Source organism: Neofelis nebulosa, chromosome 8 (assembly GCF_028018385.1).
Source record: "Neofelis nebulosa isolate mNeoNeb1 chromosome 8, mNeoNeb1.pri, whole genome shotgun sequence".
Taxonomy (NCBI): Eukaryota; Metazoa; Chordata; class Mammalia; order Carnivora; family Felidae; genus Neofelis; species Neofelis nebulosa.
The window spans coordinates 63,065,211-63,087,233 of record NC_080789.1 but is presented as its reverse complement, the minus strand read 5'-3'; positions in this window follow the sequence as shown (position 1 = coordinate 63,087,233).

Sequence of the window (22,023 nt, the reverse complement as noted above, 5' to 3'; positions counted from 1 at the left end):
GGTTTTCAGTTTATAAATGGATCACAAAGTGTTTGTCTCTCTCCATCTGACTTATTTCAATTAGCACAATGCCTTCAAGTTCCCTCCACGTGGTCGCACATGGTAGGATTTCCTCGATTTTTATGGCTGGGTTATATTCCACCGCATACGTGTGCCACAACTTCTTTAACTCTCCATCCACCGATGGACACAGGTTATTTCCACATCTCGGCTATTGGAAAGAATGCTGCTATGAACGTGGGGTTGCAGGTAGGTCTTTGAGTTAGTGTTTTCATTTCCTTTGGCTGTATTCCCAAAAGCAGAATTGCCAGGTCATACGGTGGTTTTATTTTTAATTTCTTGAGGCTCCTCCATACCGTTTTCCATAGTGGCCGTATTTGACTGGGTTTGAAGGCAGTGAGGTCTCAGTAACCGCACGTCATGGAAAAACCGTACCTTACCACTTGGGGCTACCTGGAATGCCTTGGCCTTTTGGAGGTAGTGAGTCTTTGGCAGACTACACAGCTGTTAAGATAGACGAGGATGGTGGGAAAAGAGAAATCAAGGGCTCTCTGGGGTGGTCTGGCTGCTTTGGCCACACTGCTGGGATCAGAGAATGGAAATTGGAAGCGCCAAGTTTTACATTCTTGGCTCAAGAGGACCAGGCTGCTTCTAAGACTTCCTACACGAATCTTTCAACTCCTGCAGCCACAGGCCTGATGCAGCTGAAGCCTGACACTGCATCAGCGGTTGAAATCATAGGATGCCTGGATGGCTCAGTCAGTTGAGCGTCCAACTCTTGATTTCAGCTCAGGTCATGATCCCAGGGTCGTGGGGATAGAGCCGTGCACTGAGTGTGGAGCCTGCTTAAGATTCTTTCTCTCCCTCTGTCTCTCTCCCCTGCTTGGGCTCTCTCTTTTACTAAAATAAAACAAAAATAAGAATAATTTTTAAAAAAAGAAGTTGAAATCACAGCCAGGTCTTCTATGAAAGCCAAGACATTGAGGAGGAATCCTAAGAATGGGAAAAGGAGCTTTGGGACATATTTGGAGATGCTGCATGCCCAGACCATGCTAAATCTCCCTGACTGGCAGAGATAGCCCCTCCTTCTTTGTCTAATGAGGCTGGCCCTGTCTTGCTTGGACATTCTGTAAGGGCTTCGCCTGAGATAGTTAACGTATAAGAAATGACTCAGACACAAAACCAGGGGGAAAGAGTACAAAATAGGACCCTAGGGAAGACTCACAAGACAAAAGAATTGCAACGATTTTGCCAGTTTATATAGACACAAACTGGGGGCATTTGTATGTAGTTGGATTCTAAGGATGCTTAACCAGAAAGGAAGACACAGTTTTCCCACATAAATATTTATGTGGGTTTATTTATACGGACTCAGGGAATCCAAACTCAGTGTGCTGCCTCCAGCACCCAGGAATGATTTTATTGCTTTCCGTAGTTGTTTGGCCAAAACCTATCTCAGAAGTAGCATATAATAAGTGAAGCTGAGCTATAAGAAATCCTATTGCATAATTCAGAGGAAGGAATCTAAAGATTTACTGCGAAAGGAATGTCGGAATGATTTATCGTGGACAATCTACACACTCAACAGCTGACCACCAGAAGGGAAGCAAAGTGGGTTTGGTTACCTTAAAAGACCACAGGGTCAAAGCAATAATCAGAATGGTCTGACGCACAGGATTGTTTGGCAGTAATTACCTGATCATGGGGTTCTAGTTTTAAATTGAGTGGGCAGTCTGGTAAAGTCATCTCTTATTGTTTTATTATACACGGGACTACTGGTGGCTGGCTTAGTCGGTAGAGCATGCAACTCTTGATGTCAGGGTCATAAGTTCCAGACCCACATGGGGAGTACAGCTTACTAAATAAATAAATGTGACTACCAGAAAAACTTTTAACCATTTACAAATCTATACAAAAAGATACACTCAAAAAACACCATCAACTAATCAAAACGGAATTCGAAAATGGTTTGAGCAATCCACAGGAAGACAGGAAAAAAATGAAAAAGAGAGCAAATAGAGAAAAAAAATAAAACAGTAGACTTCAGTCCTAATATAACAATAATTACATGAAGTGGTATAAATACCACACACAATGGAGTATTACTCGGCAGTCAAAAAGAATGAAATCTTGCCATTTGCAACAACGTGGATAGAACTAGAGGGTATTATGCTAAGCAATATTAGTCAGAGAAAGACAAATATCATATGACTTCACTCATATAAGGAATTTAAGATACAAAACAGATGAACATAAGGGAAGGGAAGCAAAAATAATATAAAAACAAGGAGGGGGACAGAGAACAAACTGAGGGTTCTGGAGGGGTTTGTGGGTGGAGGGATGGGCTAAATGGGCAAGGGGCATTAAGGAATCGACTCCTGAATTCATTGTTGCTCTGTATGCTAACTTGGATGCAAATTTAAATAAATAAGTAAATAAATAAATAGGAAAAAAGCAAATCAGCAGAGATATAGAGGAAGTCAAAAACACCATCAATCAGTAGGATCTGATTGACATTTATAAAACATTCCACCAGCAGAGCAGAATACACATTTGTTTTCAAGCGCCCACTGAGCTTACACCAAGATCGACCATATCCTGAACCACAAAAGCAATTCAATGGAGAAAGCAGCCTTTTCTGACACAAGAGTGGTGTCAGAACAACTGGACATCCCGAGACAAAAATAAACAAACAAACAAACAAACAAATACCACAGCAACGATCTTGACCCAAGTCTCACACCTTATATAAAAATTAACTCAATGCTGATGACAAACTTAAGAGTAAACCATAAGACTCTAAAACTTTAAGAGAAAACACTTAAGAAAAAACAAAGAATAAAAACAGAGAAATCTGGGATCTAGGGCTAGGCAGAGTTCTTAGACTTGGGGACATCAACCACAAATCCATAAAGACGGAAAAGCTGTACTTAATCAAAATTAAAAATATTTGTTCTGTGAAAGAAGGTGTTCATAGGATGAAAAAATAAGCAACAGACTAGGAGAAAATATTTGAATACCACACATCTATGATGACTAATATCTAGAACATATAAAGGATTCTCAAAACTCAATGGTAAAAAAAAAAAAAGAAAGAAAGAAAGAAAATGGGCAAAAGATATGAGAAGACTTTTCCTGAAGAGGATACACAGGTGGAAAATAAGCTCATGAAAAGATGCTCCACATCATTAGCTGTGAGGGAAATGCAAATTGGAATCACAGTCAGATATCACTATACACCTATCAAAATGACCAAAGTAAACAATAGACAACACCAAATGTTGGAGCGGACCTGGAAAAACTGGATCACTCATACATCGCTGATGGGAATGCAAAATGGCCCAGTCACTCTGAAAACAGTTTAGCTGTTTCTTAAAAATCGAAACATATAACCCAGCAATTGCACTCTGGGGCATTTGTCCTAGAGAAATAAAAACTTATGCTCACACAAGAACCTGTGCAGGAAAAGCAACTCTATTCTTAATAGCTAAAAACTAGAAACAATCCAGATGTCCTTCAACAAGCAAATGAATGGTTAAACAGGGGGCACATCCATGCGGTAGAATACTTCTCAACAATAAAAAGGAATGAACTCTTGATACAGGCCATAGCCAGGATGAATCTCCAGGGAATTATGCTAATTGAGAAAAGCCAGTCCCAAAAGATTGCATACTGTGTGATTCCATGTATAGAACATTCTTGGAATGACAATATTCTAGAAATGGAGAACAGCTTAGTGGTTGGGGTGGGGGGTGCTGATTAAGGAGGAGATGGGGCCATAGGGAAGTGAGTGTGGCCATACAAGGAAAACACCAGGGATCCTGTGGTGATGGACCTGTTTTGTATCTTTCTTCTTATCAATGTCATTATCTTGTCTGTGATGTAATACTGTAGTTTTGCAAGATGATATAAATGGGGAAAACTGGGCAAAGGGTACATGGGATCTCTCTGGAGTATTTCTTACAACTCCATGTGCATCTACAATTATCTCAAAAATCTTAATTTTTTAAAACCTGGCACATAAAATGTTACGCATTTATTTTCTCAAAAAATAAAAAAAGTTAATGTGCAATTCTTAACCCTAAACATGTGCGCGCGTGTGCACACCCACACCGAGATTTTTCCTTCTGAAGGTTATGATAGGAAAGAGCTCCCTCTTATTTTAGGAGAATAGAGAGAGGTCGCAGGTGCCCCGGGACTCGCCCGGGGTTTTACCAGGAGTCTCAGGACAAACGGAAACCAGGAGACCCCTCCAGCTAGAGGCGGTGGGAGGCATGGCAGCCCTGCCCTGGGTACCAGACCCAGCCCGAGCGGGGGCCACGCGAAGCGCGGCCAGAGCTGCGCCCTCGCAGCTGGGGACACCCAGGTGCCACCCGCCGGCACCCTGGGGGCGCGCGGAGGGCGGGGGACAGGGGACGGGGTCCGCAGCGCCCTCCTGGGTCCACCGTCGGCCGCTTCCCGAGGGTGTGGGGACGCAGCGGAAAGCAACAAGAGCGCGGGCAGGATCGCGGCTTCCCCACGCCGCTTGCTGGGAAATGAGGCGAGACGGCTGGCGGCTCAGAGCCCGGGACAACACCGCCCAGCTCCAGAGCCAGTTCTAAAGCAGAATTTTTGAGATCCAGGGTTCTGCTTTCCGCCTGTCTCGGCTCTAGCGGAGCCCACCTCGCCGCGCGCTCCCCGCTGTCCCGGGCTCTGGCGCCTTCCCTCGGTTCCTCTCCGCACCCCACCCTTCCAACCTTGGCTGTGGCTTTAAGGGGAATCCCACCCCAACACAAAGCCTCTTCGTGTTCTTCCAGTTCGTTTCCGCCCCTCGGACCTGCCCACCGAGGAATGCGGCCGTGGAGGAGGCCTCGGAAATGGCCAGAGGAGAAGGGCGCGGCAGGTGCCAAGAGCGAGGGGGTGACCAGAAGCCCGCTGTGGGAATGGGAAGGAAAATAGGCTCCCGATCTGGGAGTGGCCGAGGCCTGAGCTCGTGAGAGGCAGACCTTGGGCTAGACTGCCTGGGTTCAAATCTCTGGTGAACCACTCACTAGCCGAGTGACTGTGGGCAGGTCCCTTACCTGTCCAGGCTTAGTTTCCTTTGTCCTAAAATAAGGCTAAAATAGTGCAATGCTCCTTGGAGTTGCTGAGAGGATTAAATGAATGAAGATATACAAGGTTTTAGGGCCCTGTCAAACCCACAACAAGTGCTATATGAGGCTTGATGTTATTATAAGTAGTTGAGCACCAGAATTCAGGGGTCCTCTTCCCAGGTTCCATAACTGCTGCTGCCCCTTTCCTCTCTGGAAGGCCTGCCACATAACCTCTGGAAGGTACTATGCATTGGTCACCAAGAATGGTAAGGGTGCTGGGCAGCCCCAGCCACCCACCCAGCCAGTCCCCTCACCCTGGCCCAGGTGCCTTTCCCCTCTCCCAACCCTGGGGAAAGCCTCAGCTCTCCTTGATGAAGGGAAGTAGGGAGAGGGATGTTCTGGCCTCACCTGGTCTGGATCACCCATCTGAGTGAGGAAAGCTGGGAAGGTCTAAAATCTGAATCCAGTCCCAGGCCTGTCACTACTTCTGTGACCTCAAGTCAGCCACTCTCTGGGCCTCAGTTTCTTCACGAGTGAAATAAAGACATTCGTGTGTGTGTGTGTGTGTGTGTGTGTGAGTTCTCTGCCCAATGTGGGGCTTGAACTCGCCACCCTGAGATCAAGAGTCGTATGCTCTACCGACTGAGGCAGCCAGGCACCCGAAGACGTGCCTTTCTCGAGCCCACATTTATTAGATGTGAGACACTGGACTGGCCTGCCCTATCTGAAGAATGGCTATGAAGATCACCCGGAATAATGCAGGTAGAGGTGAGTCATAAAGTTCTATACAGTTCCATACACACTACAATCCTCACATTATATAGTAGGCCTTCCAGGTCACCCTCTGCTTGTCTTCCCACTCCCCCCACCTTCCACCCATAATTCCCTCCAGGAGATTAGGGATTTCTGTCTGCTTCATCTTCAGTTGTAACCCCAGCACCTAGCACCATGCACATAATAGGTGGTCAATAAATATGTGCTGAATAAATCAATGAATGGTTCAAATTTGGCCTCTCCAAGTAGAAATCCTCTTTCTGGCCTTCCCAACTTTTTCTGTACAAAGATTTTAAACCAGCACAGCCCCCTTGGGTACTCTAGTTATTAGAACATTATCACTGCTTCCACTAGGCTGAAATCTGCCCCCTAACCTTCCAGACTCAGCCTTGCCGGCTAGAGCTACCCAGAGCTCCCTCTTCCATAAGGGTTCATGTGTGAGTGATTACTATTATCCTAACCTGGGTAGGGGGAGTCCAGAGCACTGTGTAAGGATGAGCCCCGCTGCTGGCCTCGGCCCCACCTGCCCCAGGCATGAGCTGAGGAAGCAATCCTCGGCTTAGGAACATCTCCAGGAGGTTTTTCAGCGATCCTTGGGTCTTGGGAGTCTGTCGCTACCGAAGGCCCTGATCAGAACACGATGAAGTGTCTGGTGCTGCAGCAAGAGGGATTTAGGGTAAACTGGGGATTCGAAGGCATTATCCTGCCCTGGGCCCAAAGCCCACAGAGTTCTCCCCCACCCCTTCCTCAGGCAGCAGGGTTGAGCGGGCCTCTGCCACATTGGCTAAACTTTCTCCATCACGCACCCACTCAGGAGATCTGAAGCCATGCATTTACGCTACTGAGCTTCCCCCCAGGCCCTTCCCACACACGCCTGTGTTTGAGTCCTGCTTTGTGTCCACTGCTAGAGCTGATGATTTACACTCAAGGCCCGATGAAAAGGCTGGGGAGCCAAGGCCAAAAGGGGACAGGAAGGCAGAAGATTTGAAGCCACCCAAGTTTGAGGAGTGCATTCCAGCCCCTTGGGGCTCATGGCCCCCCACCCAAGGTAGTCACCTTTGCCAGACAGACGCTGTCCCTTTCCCTCTTCTTCTTCCCTACACCGCAGGGGCCTCTTCCAGGATGCCTTCTCCACCTGCATCAACTCTGCGCTGCTCTGCCCCCATCACCCTGCCCCACCCCCACTGACATCAAAGCAGTGTTTTTCAAACTGCAGGGTCTGAGCACAAGAGTTGACTAAGCAGCACAAATTTTTTTTAAATTTTTTAATGTTTGTTTTTTTTTGAGAGAGAGAGGCAGAGCACGACCAGGGGAGGGGCAGAGAGAGAGGGAGACACAGAATCTGAAGCAGGCTCCGGGGTCTGAGCTGTCAGCACAGAGCCCGACACGGGGCTCGAACTTACGGACAGTGAGATCACGACCTGAGCCAAAGTTGGACGCTTAACTTACTGAGCCACCCAGGTACCCCGCATAAATGTAGTTTTAATAAAATGAACAGAATAAACTAGATCAGAGCATACTGTGTGGTAAGGTAAGAATGAATACTGTTATACTGTTTCTTGAAACATGTCACACACACACACACACACACACACACACACACACACACACACTCCATCTAGAGGACTTGGTTCTGTCATTTTGAAGGTCTAGCCTGGGTCTGGGTATATGACCCATTGACCTCACCCATTCCTCTTCCTCCTTCTGCTTCTAGACAACATCCAATAGAACTTTCTGCAGTAATGGAAATATCTGTGTTGTCTAACATGGTAGCCACTAAGTACATTTGGCTATTGAGCCCCTGAAATATGGCCAGTGTGACCGAAGAAATGATTTTTCTTATTATATTCAATTTCAATTAATTTCAATTTAACTCACCACAGTAGAGTCTAGTGGCTAATGGCTGCCATATTGCACCAGTGCCATTCTAGACTGTAAGCTCCCCATGGGCAAAGACAAGGCTGTTTTGTTCACTGTTATACTCCTAGGACTTAGCATGGTTCTAACATAGGCTAAGTCACCAATAAATGGAGGGGGGGAGGGGGGAGGAAGAGGAGACACCAAAGAAAAATGTAGCCCAGCCCAGACCTATAGAATTTTCCAATCCCCATAGTGTAAATACTCCCGTGGTGGTCAATTTCATGCTACTAGGGGATTCATTCTGGCAAGCAAAATTTCTGAACTTAGTGATCAGCTCTCATTAGCCTTGGAATGAATGAACAACAGCAACAACAACAACAACAACAACAACAAAAATGAACAAACAAGCTACCAGGATGGAACTCTGCAAGCAGGAAACCCCAGGGAAGGAGACATCAGGAGAGTGGACGGAAGGGATATTTTAAGTGGTCAATAATCATCTTTCTCCCTTTGTGGCTCCTCTCTGTACCAAGAGATAGAACGTGGTGGGGGGATGGCTGACCTTTCTCATTCTGTGGCCCCACTCCACAAACCCCACAACTTTAAGAAACCCCAAGGACTCTCCAGCAGGCCTAAGTCATTGTCACCAGAGGAAAATCCTATATGCCACAAAAGCTATTGAATGAATATCAAAGCACGTGGAATGAACCCTACGCTTAGTGTGAGGTAGTCGCTACCATTTTTTTAAACATGCCCCAGGTCCAGAAGTTACACAGTCTCCCTTGGTCACTTGGACAGCCTCTGTAATGGGGGGGGGGGGGGGGGGGGGGAGGGGGGGAGGTGCTAAAACTATAAATCTTGCTGTCATTTAGGAATGCTTAGTGCAAATGTTTATGGGCCCAAGTCACCTTTTTCCACCTCTCTTTTGAAGGGCGTTACAGTCCCCCCCTGGGGTCACGCCTGCATTCCACACATGTTCAAGGAAGGAGGGGCAGGTTGCCTACTTTGGGGATAGCCAGGACCCAGGTGGAGACCCTTGGTCTTAGCGCTAAATGATTCAGAACACAGAGCGTTCAAATAAAAATTCAAGTAACCAAACCAAAGACAAGGATGCAGGAAAGCCCGGGAGATGAATTCAGAGCAAAGGAACAGTGGGGCAGTAAACGCTACAGGCGTTCAGAGGAAGGATGGTGATCATGAGTCACGGCGGAGGCGGAATTCGAGGGAGGCTAGGGTTTGTGCAGTGGGAGAGGTGTGCATTCCAGATGAGAGAATGAGAACATAGCCCCCGAGGCCCAACTATCAGCCTCGCACATAATAGCGACTCCATAAACACGTGTTCATAGGGTCCCAGAAAATCTGAGTCTGCTCTTGGCCGTAGCCGTAGCAAGGGAGCACAGGTGGGCAAGTGCCAGGCCTCAGGCACTACATTACCAGGGAGATAACCTTGAGATGGCAGGAGCAGCAGAGGCACACAGGGAACGGAGCTGAGCCAAAAGCTCGGAACAAAAGGGTCTTGTCCCTGCAGCCACTCTCCAGGATTGCAACCCTCCGGCTGCCCCAAGGCTCCAGGCCTGAATAAGGAAGTAACACCCTGCCTGCAGAACGTTGCTCTGCCCAGCTGGGGTCTCAAAGGTCTGCTGCCCATCTTGGCACTGCCTTGAGCCCTGACTGGCACCAGGCCCAGCCACACTTCGCTCCTCAAAGCTATCAGATTCCTCTGTTGGCAGGGCTGAGGCGGGCTGGACGGTCGCAGCCCCGGTCTAATCAGAGCCTTCCCAGGGTTCCCTGGAGCTCTCTCATGTGCCACCACTTCCAGGCCTCGGTCACCCCACCCAGCCCTTCTCAGCAAGGTCTCTGGCTTATCCAAGCTCCCACCATATAACACAATCATCCTTAAAAGACAGAATCTGGCTATTCAACTCCTATCCCAACAATTCCAAATTCTAGAAGATCTGAAGACCAAAAGTTCTCTGTAATTCACTTACATGTTAAACCTGACATGGAGCTATTTAGTTTAGGTTGTTTTTTTTTTTGTTTTTTTTAATGCTTATTTATTTTTTGAGAAAGAGAGAGACAGAGCATGAGCAGGGGAGGGGCAGAAAGAGAGGGAAACACAGAATCCGACGCAGGCTCCAGGCTCAGAGCCATCAGCACAGAGCCCGATGTGGGGCTTAAACCCACAAACCATAGATCATGACCTGAGCCAAAGCCAGATACTTAACCGTCTGAGCCACCCAGGCACCCCGCGTTTTTATATATCCAATTTAGTGTGACTATTCCTGGATTTCACTGCAGAAATAAATGTTCAGTGTCTGATTCCATAATTCCAGGGGCCACCTCAAAGCCCACTGTGGTTTTCGTTATACATTATACATTTCATTATACATTATACGCACTACATTTCCTTTCTAAACTCTGAAAGTCAGAAAAAGAGTCATCTGGACCCAGGGCTTAGGTTAAGGGATTGTGTACTTGCAGCCTAAGCCCAGGCTTAAGCTCCTACTGAAACGATTTTGAGCCTGGGTGCCTGCTCCTTAGAGCTGATGGTGGGGAGGAATCCCAGGAAGACAAGCCAGGGCAGGGGGCACTTCAACAGCTCAGGCAGTGACAATTTACCAACAGGGACACCAGTGCAGTGTTTTGATGCTTTAACAACACGCAGCAGCCCAGAGGCATACTGGGAGCCATGAGACCCGGAGCCATGGCTTCCCCCTTCCGGCCACCAGAGTTTGAGACAAACTCCTATCCTCACCTGGGTTTCTTCCTCATTTGAATGAACCCACCTCGGTGCCCTGGGTGGGGGTGAAAGGAACAGAAGCATGCAGCACACTTAAGGAACTCAGTGGGTATCAGCTACTTTGATTGTTCTTTCATCCAGTACTTCTTGACCTGCTAGGCCCCTCTGGGCAAGACAATGTGTAATTTACAGGGTGAACTCAAGGAGAGAAAGAATGTGCACGTACAAGTAAAAGCAAGATTGGACTGAGCAGATTAAAATCAGATTTCGGACGAGAGTAGAGTCTGGAGAAAAGGAAGTGGGAAAGGTAAGAAACATGTCCTGGGCAGTGGCAGGAGACCCGATCAGGTCAGGCTGATACACTGGACAACTTTCCCATAGTTCTTTCCTCCCTGGGCCCAGTTTCCCCCTACATTTAGCCTTCTATCTCCTCTGAGTTCCTTTTCACTTTCTGTGATGCCAAATACCTGAAGTAAAATTGGACCAAGTCTTTACGACCCCCAGGGGTACAACCAGACCCAAACGTGGAAGCCACGGGAGGCCGATTTCCACTCAAATGAGGTACTTTCCCCAGGCGGTCTCCTGCAGAAAGGAGGTCTGGAAGGCTGGTCACCTCATCCTCATCCCAGCCAGAGGGCCTGGGTTTGGGCCTTGGGCAGAGTCAGAGCAGATGGCCACGCCCACCCAGAGGGGCTGGGGTGCTGTAAGCTGAACCTCAAAAGAGGCCCCATGTTGGGGCCCCTGGGTGGCTCAGTCGGTTAAACGTCCGACTTCAGCTCAGGTCATCAGTTCATAGTTCGTGAGTTCAAGCTCCATGTCGGGCTCTGTGCTGACAGCTCAGAACCCGGAGCCTTCTTTGGATTCTGTGTCTCCCTCTCTCTCTCTCTCTCTCTGCCCCTCTTCTGCTCCTGCTCTATCTCTCAAAAAAAATAAATAAATAAATGTTAAAAAAAAATTTTTTTTTTAAAGAGGCCCCATGTTGGCAGAGCCTTGGCCAGCTTACCAAACAGGTCCGTCTAATTCCATGGCTGCGGCAGGTCTGAAGATAGTGGGGGAGGAACTCAAGTCCCAGTCCTTGTGACTGGGGGTCTAAGAACCTGGGTGGAGAGAAGCAACATCCCCTGGGGTGCCCGGATATGATGCACATTGCGCTTTAAGGGAGGGGAATCTATCTATGCACATAATATACAAAATGTAAATTATACATCAAAGAGCAGAATATAACTGGTAGGGGCTTAGCTGTGGCAAGGGCTGGCAAGGGTTCAGGGGACAGTCTGTGTCCTCACAGCCTCTCCATTTGGGCATTCCTGCCCCTGCTCTCTTTGTCTTTCTCTGCCTCTCTGTCTCTGTCTCTCTCTCTCTCTGTCACACACACACACACACACACACACACACACACACCATACTTCTTTCCTCCCTCTGACCCCTCACCCCATCCTCTCTCCTACCCGATCCCCACCCACCCACCCAGAAGGGGATGAAGCCATTGCTCTTGATGAATGTAAAGTGTGGCCAGACAAAGCAGACATAAGCCATCCTCAGGAAACCACAGGGGACCAAGGTCCAGCAGAGTCTGCCCTGCTTCGTTACTGGAGAGTAGAGGCACACCCAGGACTACAGAAAAGGAGGCAGCCAGGGGGAGGAACTGGGGGAGAGGGGTTTCCTGGAGGTGGTGGGCATCTTGCTGATAGCTAAGGATAAGTGCAATGTAGGTGGAAAGAGGAAGGGGGGCAGGGAGTGGTGATGGGAACACCATAAGTCAGGGCTTGGAGAGTCATTTGCCTTGATCCATGGAAAACTCCCCTTCCAGAAGTAAAGGGGCCATTTTTGGAGAGGACCTAGGGATTGTGGAAGGGGGGACACTGACCTAATAATATGAAAATACCTCTTCCTCCTTGACATTAGGAAGCATGCAAGAGAGAGAGAGAGAGAGAGAGAGAGAGAGAGAGAGAGAGAGAGAGAGAGAGAGAGGGAGCTGGAGGCATCTCTGGTTCCAGAGCCATCCCGGGGCCAAATTATACCCCCACCCCAAGACTGAAGCACCTGCAGACAACACCCCGGCACCAAGCTCAGAGCTGAGCTGGCATCCCCCACCTTTCCAGCCCTGACCTGAAGGAGAAACAGATGGGTGGGGGAACCAGGACATGAAGAAAGGCAAGTGGCCTACGTTGGGACAAAGAGAGCCCTTCCTGTGAAAGCAGCCCCAAACAGCACGGTCCCAGATTCCCAGACAGGGAAGCCCAGGCTTCCCAGGCTATTAGCCCAGCCAATGCCCCTACAAGAACAACCCTAGGGAGGTCACTGCCCCCCTCCCCCTGTCTCTGGGACATTCTCCCAGACCCAAGGCTCAGCGTGGCTCTCCATTCCAGTGGATTCTTCCCTAGACCTGACCCCTGAGAGAGGAGGGAAAGCAGTGGGGGGCAGCAAAACTTGGGTCTGGGGATCACAAGGAGAGAGAGGGGACACTCTGGCCCACCTCTGTAGGGGTCCCCAGAGACCCAGCAAGCTTGTTCCAAACCGTCCCCCTTTGCTCTTGAGGCCTCGGTGAGAGAGCCCAGTGGCACACGGTCAACTGAACCCTTCCCTGGACAATGCCACGCCCTCAGGCCCAGAACAGTTCATCCTGTCCCATGCTACCCGAGACGCAGGGAAGGCTTTGAGGCCCCGGCTTTATTGTGGACAGAACCCCTGGCCAAGTGTGGACCCCGTGTCTGAGAGTCCCCAGACTGAGGCTTCTTCAGTTCCACTGATTCTAGATCTTCGCTCCAGGGACTTCTGGGCTGGCTGAGACAAGGGTCCCAGCTGAGGGGAAGAAGTGGGGGAGATAAGAAAGCATGGGGCCCTTGCCTCTCTGCCCTGAACAACAGTCCAAACTTTGCTTCCAGAATTATCTTTAAATCTGCATCTGTCCCGCTATCACCAATCCTTCCCCCAATAGTAAACACCTTTAATGGCCTCCCATTGTTGAAGGTCTAAAATCCAGTCTCCTTAAGCCTGCATTCCCTCTCTCCCACCACCCCCTCACTCCTTAACTCTTTCTCCAAGCTCCTCCTTCTCTAAACCATCCCCTCCACCTGAGCTGATCCCAAACAATGTCTCCTACATCCCAAACTTCCCTCCAGGAGGCAAACCACACCTCGTCCCTGAGGCCTTCCTTGTAACTATGGCACCGACTGGCTGCTGAGGTTCTCCTCCTCCTTAGCACCACCTGCCGAGATCATTCTTTTGGTACTTGGGGTGCCTGGCCCCATACGTGGGCTGGCATTGGTTATTTGCATGGACATTGTATTGGTCCAGTGACAGCACCTGCTCCACCATTCCGGAAGAGACAGGGCAGAGAAGCCCACAGCAGGGGTCAAAACCCCACAGCACAAACCCAAGAGATATCCACATACTGATTAAAATCAGAGGGCTCCCAGGGCATCTGGGTGGCTCAGCTGATTGGGCATCTGACTTCGGCTCAGGTCATGGTCTCGCTGTTCATGAGGTCGAGCCCCACACGGGGCTCGCTGCTGCCAGCACGGAGCCTGCTTCGGATCCTCTGTCCCCCTCTCTCTGCCCCTCCCATCCCCTCTCTCTCTCAAAAGTAAATAAACATTAAAAAAAAAAATCAGAGGTCTCCCTCCAGTTTCAGAAGGCAGAACCCGGCCTGAGACTGCTAAGCCATTGGGGTTACAAAAAGACCCAAATATGGAGACCAAGCCTAAGGTAGGGGGCGTGGAAAGCACTTGGGAGGTAGACTCCTTACCCCCAAGGAAGAAAATGAACAGCAGGAACTAGAGGGGGCAGAAACTAGCTCTTGGGAAAGAATGTTCTTGGGAAAGAACTAGCTCTTGGGAAAGAAGCTAAGAGAAAGAAAATGGAAGCTTTCCAGAGAGGAGGGGGGCCTGGTCTTATCTGATGTTTACATTCCAGAGGGCCCCTGTTGCTTTTCCTCGTGTTAATTAGAAAATACCTGAGGATCCATGTGTGCTGGGAGACAGGAATTCAGGCCCCTCCCCTGACCCCCACCCCTATCCTGCTCCCCTCACCTCTGACCTCCCAGCTTGCTGTGTGGATGGACTGATGGGGGGGGGGGGGGCTTCTCCACTTCTGTTTCTTCTTCTACATTGGGCAGATCCTCTAAGCTAGATTCCTTGGGTCAATTAATGTGAGAGAGTCTGGGAACCATCAGGGCTCCGCTCCTGCAGGGGAAAAAAATTAGAAATAGCTGCTGAAATAGCCAGTTCTCTCAGTCAGCCTACCGTGACCCCCAGCACCCTTACCCACCATCAGGATGGCCAGGGGGCTGACACTTCATCCATTCATCCATCCAACTGTTCATTCAAGATCACATATAAGGGCCTGCTATATATGTGTCAGATGCTGTGCTTGGGTACAGACACTTCTGTGGGAATCTCTGTGCTCAATAGTATATGATAAAAGCGATAATCCAGGGGCGTCTGGGTGGCTTAGTGGGTTAAGCACCCAAATCTTGATTTCAGTTCAGGTCATGACCCCAGGGTTGTGAGATCAAGCCCCCACATCCAGCTCTGCACAGAGCTTAATATTCTCTCTCTCTCTCTCTCTCTCTCTCTCTCTCTCTCTCTCTCTCTCTCCTGCTCCTGCTCTCTGTCTCTCTGTCTCTGCTCCTGCTCTCTGTCTCTCTCTCTCTTAAAGAAAGAAAGCTATACTCCAGCTATAAACATGCTGTGCAGGGTTGGAGACAAAGTTGTCTGGTAGGACTAGAGAAAGGTCCCAGAAGCAGTGACATCTAAGCTGGTTCTTGAAGGAACATACAAGGTGAGCCTGTGGTAAGGCAGGGAAGGCATCACAGGCAGAGGGAACAGCATGAGCAAAGTCTGGATCCCATCCTCCCTCCCTCCCCCTGACTCGCACACCTCGGCTGACCTTCTCTCTGCTACATCAGCTTTCTCTCTCACTCTGCTAGATCCTTCCCGTTAACATTCGAACATGTTCTAGTGTTGCCCACTTTAAAACAGGCTCCCCGGATCGCCTTCCCCTGCAGCTCCTCCCCTGGCTCTCCGTTCCTCTCTACAGGCTCTCCTCCTCCTCCCCCTCCTTCTCTCCTCAGGCCACACCAGGCTGGCCTGGGCTCCACTGCCCCACGGAAGCACTAGGCAAGGTTCCCAGAGACTCCACATTGTTAAAATCAACGGACATTTGACATTCCCTATGTTCCTTGACCACTGAGCTCTCAGCAGCTGAATGCTCCTTACTCTTTTTTTTTTTTTAAGTTTCTTTATTTTGAGAGAGTGAGAGAGAGAGAGAGAGAGAGAGAGAGAGCTGGGGAGGGGCAGAGAGAGGAGAGAGAATCCCAAGCAGGCCCTGCACTGTCGGCGCAGAACCCGACGCAGGGCTGGAACTCACAAACCATGAGGTCATAACCTGAACCGAAGTCGGACGCTTAAATGACTGAGCCCCCTAGGCGCCCCTACCTCCTTCTTGAAACACTCTCCTTCCCTCCTCTCCTTGACACCTCACTTCAGGCTTTCCTCCGGGTGTAGCTCCTCAGTCGCTGTCTCCAGTGCACCCTCCTTTATCTGATCCATCAATATTAACATTCCCCAGGGCTGGGCCCTGAACGCTCTTCGACAACTACCATGCACTGTCTCTTTGAGTAATCCCATCCATTCCCAGGGCTTCAATAGCACCTTCTGTATGGCAAAGGCTTCCACATTTAGGTGTCCAACCCAGATCTTTCTTCTCAGCTCCTAAACAGCCTACGGAGCTTTTTACCTGCTGCCCGCTTTGGGATGTATCTTTTTTGGCATCTCGGATTTAAACCTGTTCAAAACAGGGGTACCTGGGTGGCTCAATTGGTTCAAGCGTCCCACTTTGGCTCAGGTCATGATCTTACGGTCAGTGAGTTCGAGCCCCGCGTCAGGCTCTGTGCTGACAGCTCAGATCCTGGAGCCTGTTTCAGATTCTGTGTCTCCCTCTCTCTGACCCTCCCCCGTTCATACTCTGTCTCTCTCTGTCTCAAAAAAAAAAAAAAAAAGTTAAAAAAGTTAAAAAAAAAGACAAATAAACATTTTTTTAAAAGATTAAACTGTTCAAAACAGAAAACAAACTTTTGACCTTAGCCCCCCACCAACTCCTTAATCATTGCTCATCTTAGTAAATGACATACATCTATCTGCTTGCTCATGTCAGAAACCAGGGACTCATATTTGACCCCTTGTTCTCTCTTACCCCACCCCTTCTGCATCTAAGGAATTACTAGGTCTACTTCCAAAATATAGCCAAACCTATCCTCTTCCCCCCGTCTACATGCCGTGCACAGGCTGTGGTCATCCCTCCTCTGTACTCTTAACCCCTCCCCAGCAGAAAGTCCTTCTCTTGGCCACCTTAGCCTTTCTCCACACACCATCCAGTGAGGGCTTCTTTAAAAATCAATCTCATCACAGCCGTCACCTACTTAGAATCCTTCCGTGGTCTCGCAAAATGTCCAAACTGCACAGTCAGTCCCCTGACTCTCTCCAGCCCTATCTTTGTCAGTCTTCTCCTTGTTGACCAGCCTTCGGCCACACTAGGCTTCACTTGGTTCTTCTAACCAGTCCCATCTCTCCAGCGCAAGGACGTGGAAGCATGGTCCTCTCTGCCAGTCACACATGACGTGTCTACTCCATCCACATACATGGCCCTTTATGTAACTCCCTCCCACCTCATTCTCACGGGTCTTTCCCTTACCTTCCCAGGATCTGGTTAACTGCTCTGATGTCCAGAAGGTGCTCAGTGAATATGGGAAAGGAAGGGAGGACACAGGGAGGGAAGGAAAAAAGCATGGTAGGAGGGTAAGGCTCAGAGCAAGGAGGTGTTGGATGCGAGCCGGGGAGGGCTAAGGGAGGAACTTGGAGAGGCGCCCTGAGCTGATCCTTGGAGCGTTTGGTTCCAAGGTCCGTGCCTGTTTGAGTGATTCTGTTTTGTTCCTGGCACTTCATTGTTATAATGATCCATTTTACTGAATAGCAGCTGAGGGCATTGTAGACTGGTGACTCCAGCTGGCCCTGCAGAAGCCGCCCTAACCTTCCTCTGCCCCCTGGTGGCCTCATACAAGCAGACGACTGACTGTTCCAGCCTAACCCAGGACGGCCAAGCTGTGCTCTGATCTCCTGCCTTTTAGCACCACCATTTGGCCAAAACTGCTAATAGCTTCTCCACTGGCACTCCCTAGTTTCTTATCAAACTTCCTGCAGTTCAGAGTTCATATGGACAAAGTCCATCCAGAAGTTCATCCCGGCTTGCCATTTACTCTGGAGGGCCATCTAGAGGTGAGGGTAGAGTGGCAAATGACCAGCAGTCAAGGAGCCAGCAAGATGAATGTCAGGTGTGGGGTCCCGACCCCTGCCATCTCCCCTGTGCCCAAGCTATCCCAGGTTTCCTGCCCTGCCCCCACCTGCCCATCGTCCCCCGACTTACCTCTCTTTCTCCTTCCCCTTGCCAGGAAATTCTCCGACCTCCTACCAGATGCTTTTCCAGATTAGCTAAGTCCTATTTACACAGTCTTTGATCTCTGTCCATCTAACTGTCACCATGCTTTAAAACTAAATGCCAGTTTTCGGGGTACCTGGGTTGCTCAGTCAGTTAGGCATCTATGTCTCAGGTCATGATCTCCGGGTTCATGGGTTTGAGCCCCGCGTTGGGCTCGGTGCTGACAGCTCAGAGCCTGGAGCCTGCTTCGGATTCTGTGTCTCCCTCTCTCTCTACTCCTTCCCCGCTCGGCTCTGTCACTCTCTTGGAAATAAACATTAAAAAAATTTGTTTAATTAAAAAAATAAATGCCATTTTTCCTCATTACAAAAGTGGAACATGTTCACTGTGGACAATCAGAAAACACAGATGAGCAGAAAAGAAAATTTTGAAGCCTCCCAAACATCACCACCTAGAGATAACCATTCCCAATACCTTGAGGTGTACCCTTCAGGATTTTTTTTCTTTTACATTTACTTATTTTTGAGAAACAGAGTGAGACAAAGCGTGGGTGGGGGAGAGGCAGAGAGAGAGGGAGACACAGAATCCGAAGTAGGCTCCAGGTTCTGAGCAAGCGGTCAGCACAGAGCCTGATGCGGGGCTCGAAACCACAAACTGTGAGATCTTGACCTGAGCCGAAGTCGGACACTCAACCGACTGAGCCACCCAGGCGCCCCTTCGGGATCTTTCAACATGTACTTGTTTTCATTTCACAAAAGTGAGATTGCATTGTACCCACTGTTTTGCAGTCTCCTCTTAACACATAACGGGCATTTCTGTCCTTGACAATTAATATCCATCTACATAGATTCTCATAATATTAGTTTTCAGGAGTGAATCGTATTCTCTCAAGGAATGGGTATAGCATGATTTGTTTAACCAGTCCCCTTCTAGTTTTTTTTTAAGACTTTTTTTTACTTCTTTTTTAAGTTTATTTATTTATTTTGAGAGAGAGAGAGCAGGAGAGGGGCAGAGAGAGAGAGGGAGAGAGGGAGAATCTCAAGCAGGCTCCACACCGTCAGCGCAGAGCCCGATGCGGGGCTCCAACTCACCAAACGTGAGATCATGACCTGAGCAGAAACCGAGTCAGATGCTTAACTGACTGAGTCACCAGCACACCCCCAGTCCCACTCTAGTTTTAAATATTTATGTTGCTTTTTGATGTCTGCTACCATAAATGGAACTGCAACAAACAGCCCTCTGGCTATGTTTTTTAAGTTGTTTCTTTTTTTTTTTTTTTTTTTTATAGAAAGAGAGAGTGCGAGTGTGAGCTGGGGAAAGGAGAGGAGGGAGAGAGAGAGAATCTCAAGCAGGCTCCATCCTCAGCACGGAGCCTGACGTAGGGCTTGGTCCCACAGCCCTGGGATCATGACCTGAACCGAAATCAAAAGTTGGATACTGAAAGAAATGAGCCACCCAGGTGCCCCCCTCTAGCTATTTTTAAATTATTATTATTTTTTTAATGTTTATTTATTTTTGAGACAGAGACAGAGCGTGAGTGGGGGAGGGACAGAGAGAGAGGGAGACACAGAAACCGAAGGAAGCTCTAGTCTTTGAGCCGTCAGCACACAGCCCGACGTGGGGCTCGAACCCACAAACCGTGAGATCATGACCTGAGCCAAAGTTGGTCACTCACCCGAGTCCCCCAGGCGCCCCAATTATTATTATTTCTTAATGTTTATTTATTTTTTGAGACAGAGAGAGACAGAGCATGAACGGGGGAGGGTCAGAGAGAGAGGGAGACACAGAATCTGAAACAGGCTCCAGGCTCTGAGCTGTCAGCACAGAGCCTGACGCGGGGCTCGAACCCTCAAACCACAAGACTGTGACCTGAGCCGAAGTCAGATGCTTAACTGACTCAGCCACCCAGGCGCCCCTAAATTATTTTTTTAATTTTTGATTTTTTTTTTTTAGAGAGAGAGCATGAGCAGGGGAGAGGGGCAGAGGGAGAGAGAGAGAATCCCAAGCAGGCTCTACACTCAGCTCAGAGCCCAACACGGGACTCAGTCCCCAGACACTGGGATCATGACCAGAGCCAAAATCAAAAGTCGGGGGGCGCCTGGGTGGCGCAGTCGGTTAGGCGTCCGACTTCAGCCAGGTCACGATCTCGCGGTCCGTGAGTTCGAGCCCCGCGTCGGGCTCTGGGCTGATAGCCCGGAGCCTGGAGCCTGTTTCCGATTCTGTGTCTCCCTCTCTCTCTGCCCCTCCCCTGTTCATGCTCTGTCTCTCTCTGTCCCAAAAATAAATTAAAAAAAACGTTGAAAAAGAAAAAAAAAGAAAAAAGTCGGATGCCCAACACACTGAACCACCTAGGCGCCCCTATTTTTAAAGTAATCTTGCATTGCAAGTGCTCCCGCAGGCAGCACACTTACCCTGTTAAAATGTGAGGACCCTGCCCACCTCTTTCCCTCAAGCAGAGCCACATTGCCAACTCCACAGACTTTCCGTCCCCTTCTCTCCCCCTGCACACAGGGCTACCAGACTCATTTCTCATCTGAACCCACCCGCCTCAGCTCTCAACTTCTCCAGGGCTCCCAGGTACCTTACTCTCTTCTTACCTCGGACATAAATCTGTACCCATCTATGAATGCGTCTAAAAGGTGGTATTTTCACCCTGCTGTTTATGTCCCTTATAATAATACCTACTATTTGTATAATGTTTTGAAGCTTATCAACTATTTTATTCAGAGCTACCACTCTTTGAGCGCTCACTGTGTGCCAGGTCCTGGGCGTGGAATTTGACCTAAACGCTCCCCGAGCTTCTCATGATAGGCAAGTATGAGTGGCCCTTTGTAACCGGAGAGGAGACGGGCTTAGGGCAAAGCCAAATGACATGGTGGAAAGGGGTTTGAAGTCAGCCCTGACCTACGTTTGGATCGTTTGGATTGTTTGTTAGCTGTGAGTGTCACAGGCTGTCAGGAAAATTGCCTGTGAACACCTCTAGGCAGGACATGCACTCTGTAACTTACACCACTTACACCACCAGGTTCCTAGAGGAACCCTGACGGCTTTTGAATTTGAGACCCCTGAACATATCATCCCAGGTGATCTTTAACAAGGACCTTGTGAGGGACGCCTGGGTGGCTCAGTCGGGTAAGCGTCTGACTTCGGCTCAGGGCATGATCTCACGGTTTGTGAGATATATATAGTTTTAATCCCATTTTACAAATGAGGAAACTGAGACTCGGTGAGGTTGCATGACTGCCTGAGATCACACAGCTCATGGAGCTGTTACTAGATCTTTTCCCTGATGCCACGCTGCTACCCAGGCATCATCCTGTGCTCGTAGATATGTCCTTAGTGTGTATCCTGGATTGAGGACCCTTGAAGAGAAAGGGCTGCACACAGACGCTGCTCAGGGAAGTACCCAGCCCTGGACCAGTGGGTACTGTGGCAGGAGGCCTGGATTTGGCCCACAATTAGACGGCTGTGTGGTGCCGGGCAAATCTCTTGATTTCCTCACCTGGCCTCCTTACTCACTGCGCTATGTTGGGACTGAAACAAGCTAGGTGGAAAGAGGTTTGGGAAGTAAAAGTGTCATAGAGATTCAAGGAAAGGAGGGGCGGATGTTGATGATAGGGTTAACTTTGTACTTTAATTTGGATGTACCTGTCCTTGTTCAGATGTCAAGTCTATAGAAGAGTGTTCTTTGCTGTCTCTCTTCTTTTGAAGAGTGTTCTTTGCTGCCTCTCTTCTTTGAGTCCCCAGCCCAGTGCAGATAACGAGCTGGTCAAGGGCCCTGCATGGGCACCTAGAAGGTTTGGGGCCACACCACATACCCAGGTAGTGACACTTCCTTCAAGGAGCAGCACAAGCGTCCCAACCAGCTGGGGTGCAGGACAGCTGAGCCAGGAGATTCAACCATGGTGAGCAACCCATATCCCCAAAGAAGAATCATTTGTTCTCTGCCCCTGGCTGACATTCTATGAGCACACAGACAGGACTCTGCTAGTTGAGCCATTGCTGCATAACAAAACACACCAAGACTTAGAGGCTTAAGACAGTAACCATTTATACGGGTGTCTGGGTGGCTCAGTCGGCTAAGCATCTGGCTTCAGCTCAGGTCATGATTTCATGGTTCATGAGTTTGAGCTCTGCATCGGG